We start from the raw sequence: 9,022 nt of genomic DNA, 5'->3' as shown, positions 1-9,022 counted from the left end.
GACGGCCATATAAGCAGCAACACAAGATGCTTAAATGGTGCTTCCGCAATCACTGGAGGAACTGTTTCAATTTATGGATACAGCACATTAACATTTACTTATTAAGCCCTCGAGCACTCATGATCACTTCAGCACTTTTGTTCCAATTATTGCGAAGAGCGTGTCTATTAAGAAGCGATTTAAATTGGGATACAGGAAATGCAGAATGATATACTTAATCAAGTCTATTCACAAACTACCCTCCAGTGACAGGAGGGAAAAACAAGTTAATGTAAATGTTTAGGTAAATAGATTTCTATATGTAGGTGCCTGTGCTTTCCATTGATGATTCAGGTGCCTAAGTTCTTCAAAAAGCATTGCCTCATGCCAGTCTGAGGGCCTGTCATTGAAGTGTTTTATCCTCTTTGTGGGATGGTAATTAATTAGCTAAAACCCCCACGCTCCTCACATGAAAGGCAATCCTAAAAGTCGTTAGATCTAATTGGCTTCCACTCACAGATTTTTTGATTTTAGTTTCTCTGCTCCCCTTTCTGATATAATATTCTTGTCTAGTGTTTTTCTTTTAGGGGGAATGTTTTTTCTTATCTATTTTGTAATTCTAAAATTCATTGTTATAACCTGAAATCAGAACTTCAATGATACCAATATAATGTTCTAATTTTTAATATTTTTAATTTTACCATTAGTCTTGAACTTATGGTGTAAGGCTATGTCTTGACAGGCATACATAGAATAATACTGTATGTCTGACTGATAACAGGGAAGTAAAATAGGTTGCTTACAGTATGTGGAATAAAATGACATGTGACACCTTTTTTGTATTGAGTAGTAATACAAATTAACGGATGGCAATGGTAACAATACTAGTCTTTGTTATCTGAAGTCACCAGCTGAGGAGAAATGTGAATCTTGTCAAGTATGCAGTGTTAATTTAAATAAATACGGTAGTTAATGATGTAAGGAGGATTCATTTTTCAAAACTTCCTTTCATTTTTAGCTGAGTGCAGGATAGATACTGTCCAAGTCTGAATCCAGAGTGTAACACATAATACAAATTCAAATGCCCAGTTTTACTGGACCTTGATATCTATGATTCTCTACACACTATATATATTTGGTGCAGTGCGTTAACTAATCTTCACAGGAAATACTGCAAGTTATTTTCAGTGGAGGAGGAACTGAGAGACAATCAACTCTGTAAAATGCTCTTGAAACCTTTCAGGATAATACCATTACCAGTCGACACAAGTAGTGTTGGAATACATATTATTGCTCATTGATAGATCAAATATAAATTGTCTGTCTTTGACAAGGAAAATCAAGGAATACTCATTAAGTTGCATATCCAATGTGCGACTTAGTAACGCAAACACATGATGAGGCAGTCATATCTATTTGACACAATAACATATAGTATAATTTCTTGACGGGCAGCAGGCTAAGACTGAATCATACTGAAGGTGTTTTTCTTCCCATGATGTATTAGCTACTCATTTCAGGCTTTTAAAGTAACAGCTTCTTTAGTCTGACAAGCCATTGTTGTGCCATGACTTGTGTTTAAAACAGGGCAGTCGGTACAATATAACAGGCCTCCTGTAAGTGAAGCGTGAGGAAATCCAAAGTGTCGCTATTAGCCTCTTGAAAGTCTCCAGTGGCTCGATGCTTCCTGTTTCTAACAGGAATCTCTGCTGAGGACACATGTTCAAGTTATGAGTTGATCAGAGGGCTTTAGGATGTGACAGTTAAAGGCATTGTTTAACTAGAAAGGCAAATGAGGGCACAAAACTCGCAGAGGTGTTTGTAAATGTTCACATTAGTGCCTGATTTAGAAAACCTCTGCTGCTAGATTACAGGTTGTCATACATAAATAGAGAAACATACACCTCTGGGATAATACATGAACACAGACTCAACATTTCCAATATTATCTTGCCAAAACAAAATAAGACACAAATAAACCAAGAAACAGCTGCAGTAGTCATTGTAACCCCGCAGAAGGTGTGTGTAAGTGTGATGTGTGTATGCGTGTATGTGCTTATGGCCGAGGGTTTCCACCTGAGAGAATAGGTGGAGATTTGCGTGTCTGTAAACTGAAAGGGTGAAGCCTACTATAAGCCTTAAGGACTGACAAATGAGCTGTCAAATAGAAACTGACGTCTCGCACTTCACAAATTCATACGGTAAGGAAGAATAGCATTTGCCTTTCATGTCATGCATCACCAATGAATACTAATGTTGTGCTAAACTGTGCCCTGAAACATCAAAGAGCGCCTGTTCCCCACTTCTCCAAAGAGGTTTAAAGCGGGTGTTTTTGTTCCTCACTCAGCAGATGTGCTGTGTTCCAGAAATGTTAAGTCAGACTTTTTGACTTCTGACTTTGATAGATGTGGACGTAATAACCCCTGAAATAGAAACGCCAACTGGAAGGCAAACTTGTCTCAACACTTAGAGTTTAAAGTTACAGTTATGGCACCAACATGACAGCACAACACCGTGTAGAAAGATGTAGGCTATTTTAGCTTGTTTAGTCTTCTTAGATGTACAAGGTGTTGGCTGAGCATAAAATATTGTGTTTTTCTTTCATATCTGTGGTGTGTCATTGGTTATGCCTGCAAGTGTATCAAGTGGTAAGGAAATGACTTTACATGTAAAACTTGCCATGAAATACAGTATAGAAAATATTTTCTCATTGTGTCATTATTTTGGGAAGTAACTCAAATCTGACTGAAGGGATAATCTTGCATTTGTATTAACAAGATGTTGTAAAATGTAAAAATTGTCCAATACATTTGCATAAACAACCAATCACCATCTGTTAATTTCAGCCACTGCCAGCTATGCTGAGTCAAGGTTCAGCAGGATAAATACAGCACTGACATATTTTTGCTCAAATGTTAATAGCCTGACTAATATTGCTGTGATTCATAACTTAATGGCGCTAAATACCAGTTCCAAGAAAAAAAGAAATGTGTTGTTGTAGTGCTTACTCTCTACAACTTTGAATGCAGCATGACATATAAAGTCATGAAGTTTCCACGCTGCTTGATTAAAACCCAATTTTCATGTTTTGTTTTTGTGCCTTTCACCCTCTGCTTTGGCAAGTTTAATACCGAGGAGCTAAGCCAAGTCAGAATCCCCACATTGAAAACAGTCTTAGTTCCACTTCTCTTCCCTTTATAAACTAAGCAGCTCTTTCTCTTTTTGGTCAGATTCCTCTGAGCACAAGATTTACCACAAACAATGAGAGAAATCACTTAATGTGGAGCAGAATGACAGAATGGAAATTAAATTGTGTCATTTTTTTAAATGAATTGCAAAATGCTCTGATTTACAGTTTGTCAGCCCAGCTCCTTTCAATCCATTCATCCCTCCAACACCACCACGTCTAGACCCCGGGAGGGGATTCTAATATTGGTTTCCCCCTCTCCAAATACAGTTGCAAGAAAAAGTATGTGAACCCTTTGGAACTACCTGGATTTCTTCATATATTGGTCATAAAATGTGTTCTGATCTTCATCTAAGTCACAACAATAGACAAACACAGTCTGCTTAAGCTAAAACCACAGAAACAATTATATGTTTTTATTGAACACACCATGTAAACATTCACAGTGCAGGGTGGAAAAAGTATGTGAACCCTTGGATTTAATAACTGGTTGACCCTCCTTTGGCAGCAATAACCTCAACCAAACGTTTCCTATAGTTGCATATCAGACCTGCACAATGGTCAGGAGGAATTTTGGACCATTCCTCTTTACAAAACTGTTTCAGTTCAGCAATATTCTTGGGATGTCTGGTGTGAATCGCTCTCTTGAGGTCATGCCACAGCATCTCAATTGGGTTGAGGTCAGGACTCTGACTGGGCCACTCCAGAAGGCGTATTTTCTTCTGTTGAAGCCATTCTGTTGTTGATTTACTTCTGTACTTTGGCTCGTTGTCCTGTTGCATCACCCATCTTCTGTTGAGCTTCAGTTGGTGGACAGATGGCCTTAAGTTCTCCAGCAAAATGTCTTGATAAACTTGAGAATTCATTTTTCCGTCGATGATGGCAATCTGTCCAGGCCCTGAGGCAGCAAAGCAGCCCCAAACCATGATGCTCCCTCCACCATACTTCACAGTTGGGATGAGGTTTTGATGTTGGTGTGCTGTGCCTTTTTTTCTCCACACATAGCGTTGTGTGTTCCTTCCAAACAACTCAACTTTGGTTTCATCTGTCCACAGAATATTTTGCCAGTTGTGCTGTGGAACATCCAGGTGCTCTTTTGCAAACTTCAAACGTGCAGCAATTTTTTTTTCTGGACAGCAGTGGCTTCCTCCATTTTATGACCAACTTATGCAGAAATCCAGGTAATTCCAAAGGGTTCACATACTTTTTCTTGCAACTGTATATATTTTTAGCACAATGGGGTCTAATCCCCAACATTATTACATTCATTCGTGTATTCTTGGCAATAAATAACATTTTGTTAAATTAAATCAATCATCAAAGTCTCCCCTGATTTAAACTAATCTAGGCTTAAACATAAACAAACAATGTACAGTAAATCTGTGTCTATGTTACAATTGTCATGTTGTATCACAGCTGATGTCAGAGTGTAAGAAATAACTGACAACCAGTTGAAGAATAAACATTTCATTAATTAATCACAAAGGACATTTTATTTTTTTATTTTTTTAAGGAGGGCAATGCGTCTATTACAGCTTACCGCTCTTGTGCAGAGTGACATCAGCTCCCTTGTGATCCATATTAGCCAGAGGAGACTTCTGCCCATCATTCAGGCTGGCAATGTATTTTTCATCGACCAAAAACCCCAAATCAACTGCATCTCCAATTGATGGAAAACCAACTTGAATTGTGAAAGTTTGAAACTAGAGAAGCAAACATCAAGCAGCGATGCAGTTCAACAAAGATACAAATGACAAAAACAGCGGCAGATCCAGACGGATTTCTTATAAATAAATACATATATTCTAGCCCTCATAAAATGTAATGTTAGGGTATACGTACTGGTGAAAACTAAAATGTTCAACGTATATCTGACAGCCTCACAACGATAGCCTGCTGCTTTGGTTTTGAAATTCATCGACGAATTTCAGTTAAAACTGTAGAACGGCTTTGGTCATGATTGATTTAATCAGCAGCTTTTTTGTATTTTATGAGCTCCAGCTCAGCATGACGCTTTCCAGTTGCCTCAAGCCTCAAACCACTTCAGCTAACTCTGAGATACAAAAAGAAAACTGTGAAGATCCATTATTTATCTATGTTTAAAAACTGAAGGACATCAGCGCCGAGAGAGATTGTTCACCCACACATGCTGACCTGAAATTCACCTTCTCTATATCCCCCTATAACCCCATCTAGACCTCATTGGAATTCACAGCTGGTTCAAACTCAAAACATTGTATATTTATCCGTCCTACATTTATTCTTCCTTACAGTAAGTAAAACTGATGATGACTTTGCTAAACTGCTGTTTATAATCTGCATTGACTTTGACTGTGTCTTTGATTGGTTTTACCTTTAATGTTGAAACCCCAGAACAGCAGCACTATAAATCTGTGTTGTGTTCTTAATTACTATGGACACTTTTGTTGTAGGTTGCAAAAAACACAACTACACTGCACAATAACATCTCTACCCTCGACCCACACCAGTTTGCCTACAGAGCAAATAGATCCACTGAAGATGCCTAGCCATAGCTCTCCACTCTGCACTGAGGCACCTGGAGCATCGTGGGAGCTACGTCAGATTGCTCTTTATTGACTACAGCTCAGCGTTCAACACAATCATCCCGGACATTCTAGTTTGCAAACTATCAAACCTAGGCCTTCCCCCACCCACCTGTTCCTGGATCAAAGATTTCCTCACTAACTGCCCCCAGCGTGTGAGACTTGGCCCCCATGACTCCTCCACCTGCACTCTCAGCACTGGCTCTCCTCAGGGCTGTGTGCTGAGCCCTCTCCTGTACTCGCTCTACACCCACGACTGCAGTCCAGCCCACCCAGAGAACATCATCGTCAAGTTTGCTGACGACACCACTGTGGTGAGGCTTATCTCAGGAGGAGACGAGTCGGCCTGCAGGAGTGAGGTACTGAAGCTCTCAGCGTGGTGTTCACTGAACAACCTGGCACTGAACCCCACGAAAACCAAAGAGATCATCGTCGACTTCAGGAGGAATACTACCAACCTCGCTCCCCTCGACATTAAAGGCGAGTGTGTGGAGAGACCTTAACACACCCACACATGGGAGAGGTGCATCACCAACAAGCTTTCCTGGAAGGACAACACCACAGCTGTCATCAAGAAGGCCAAGCAGCGTCTGCACTTCCTGAGGGTGCTCAGGAAGAACAACTTGGCCACTAAGCTGCTGGTGACCTTCTACCGCTCTACCATCGAGAGCCTACTGACATACTGCATCACAGTGTGGTACGCCAGCTGCACTGAGGCCGACAGGATGAGGCTTCAGAGAGTCGTAAAAGCAGCACAGAGGATCATCGGTATATCATATAAGAGAGACTTTATAATTGAGATTTTAATTTTGAATTCAGAAATGCAAGGAATCATTATTTACAATAATAACAAATGGGCCTTCTTTTCAATTGTTGACAATCATCCCGGGCTTTAAATCACGCAATACATTTGCCTCTTTCTTCACTGTCAAAATGTTAAAAATCTTGATATTGGTCATTGGGTTTTTTTTCAACCAGGTCAATTTACATGACACCATTTGATCCTATCAATGATGAAACCTTTGGAAAAGAAGTTGCAACATCTGAAATCCTCCTCCTGCTGCCTTGATATCCTACTGGCTTTTAAAAAACTGCGTGATATATCAACACTTCTCAACTGATGTTGCAATTTCCCACACTCCCTGAATATTACAAGAAGGCCTATTAAAAAAAAAGATTGGCCGTGTACTTTAAAAAAAAACTTTTTATAAAATGAAAATGTTTACATTATAAAACACTTTGAAGGTAACAAACAATTCGCATCACAACAACGACAATTTATTTGATATGTTTTAAATATCAAACACACTTCTTGGCCTAATTTGTAAAGTTTGTATCTTGCTGCTTTACATGCGCGTAACGGTGACGTGCAGCTAGTTTAGATTAAAACCTAGCCATGTGTTTCTCAAATCACGCATCTACATTTCAAACTTGTGCTGTGATGTTGTGGGGCCGCGGAGGGATAATTGTCCGGCCGGATAAGTGTTTTACAGGTAAATTGATCTTCAAAATTACTTGAGGGTTATTTTTCAGAGTTGACAAAGACTACTTTTATTATTAATGGAAAAAATACCAAATGAAAATGTTGATGTTTGCATCTGGGGGAGAGCTATTGTTTTAGCTCATTCTTGAGTACTAGCTAGCAATTGCGTAACAACATTATCATCTGATACACAGATAAGTGTATTTAATAAACTCCATATAGTGGAGTGCTAATGTCTGCTTAAACATGTGCCTGCAACAGCAATGATTTAACGTGTCAGTTGTGTAGTATTTCTGTTAATAAAAAAGCCTTATTAGCTTAGTGTAATTATTTGTAGTTGGGGACAGCTAACCCATAATAGTAAAAGCACAGGTGTATTTAATCATTACTAATTGACTCTAGGCTGGCTAAGTGGGACATTTAAGGAAACTCATAATTAATATTATCAGTAACACCTGTCCCTTCATGCTGTCATGAAAAGGTAGGTATTTTGGAGGTAGGTATTTGGTTTGAATTAGGTATTGTTCTTTAATTAATGTATTTATTATTAGTTTTTCATATATATATTTTTATTTATGTTTATTAATTTGTCTATATTATGTCATGTTGACATTTTGAATGTAGAGTATTCAAACCCCCCACTCATTCAGTAAAATACAAATTGCAGTTGGTTGTATTGTATAATGGTTAAAATATTCCTTGCATAATAAGTATAGCCTTGTGTTTAACAAAGATATAACATTTGATGGAAGAAGACAGTTGCTGAAGAGCAGAAGGGCCATGCAACTAAGTGAAGCCTTGATAATGTGGGGCTGGAAAGCTTCTTGATTTATGCAGTGGGGTAGATGGTCCAAATGTATCCTCGTGCAATATTTATTAGACATGCACACCATCACTCTGCTTTCTGAATGCAATAGTGGTAGGTGGACAGTGCACTATGCATTGCATTGCATAATGCAGGGCTGTCATATACACATAATGGAGGATGGCAGTGTGATTATTTGCATCATTTCCATAAGATCATAATTTTTCACATTCTGTACATCTAAGATTAAAGCATGTAAGGAACACCCTGTCCTGGGGGGTGTTTGCTTCTGCTGTGCTGGCAGCATTTGTCAGACAGCTCCTGCATTAAAATAGACTTATGTATATTGATGTCCTGTCAAAGTATAGTTATGTTCACTAACACATCTGCTTCCTTTCCTCTGAGTGAGCTCGTTCCTAAACTAGAATGGACCACACACTGTGCAGTCAGAATAATGTGTTCTGTGACATTGCGTACCAGTAGCAGTGTCAACAACAACAACAACAACCGTAACCTATAAATAATAGTGCTTTCAACTTGTTACCATAGTTGCTATTGAATAAATACTAAAGATCTACCGTGACTAGGCCTGCAACTAGAGTTATTTTTATTATGGGTTATTATGAATTTAATTATTTTCTAGATTATTCAGACCATCATTTGGTCTATAAAATGTTAAAATGTCAGAATAGCGAAAATCTTCATCTCATTTTTGATAAGGAACTCTCGTTTTTTTTAACAAAAATTACTTCCATCATACATTGATTATCAAAAAGTTGGCAATTATTTTTGTATCGTGGACCTCTATTGACCAATCGTTGCTGTGAATTTTGGAGAAGATTTCGGGTTTACTTCAAACTAGAGCAGGCAAGTGTTATCCAAATTGTGTCAACATTTAGCTCAGGCTGAGTTCATTTCCCGGCATTGCTTAATCAGGGTGTCCGCGGGGTCTTAAAAAGTATTAAAAGTTGATAAATCAATTTAGCGAAAATTAAGGGTATTAA

The sequence above is a fragment of the Notothenia coriiceps genome, unplaced genomic scaffold (assembly GCF_000735185.1).
Source record: "Notothenia coriiceps isolate Sejong01 unplaced genomic scaffold, NC01 NC01_scaffold00037428, whole genome shotgun sequence".
Lineage (NCBI taxonomy): Eukaryota > Metazoa > Chordata > Actinopteri > Perciformes > Nototheniidae > Notothenia > Notothenia coriiceps.
Note: the sequence above shows the minus strand (reverse complement) of the source record.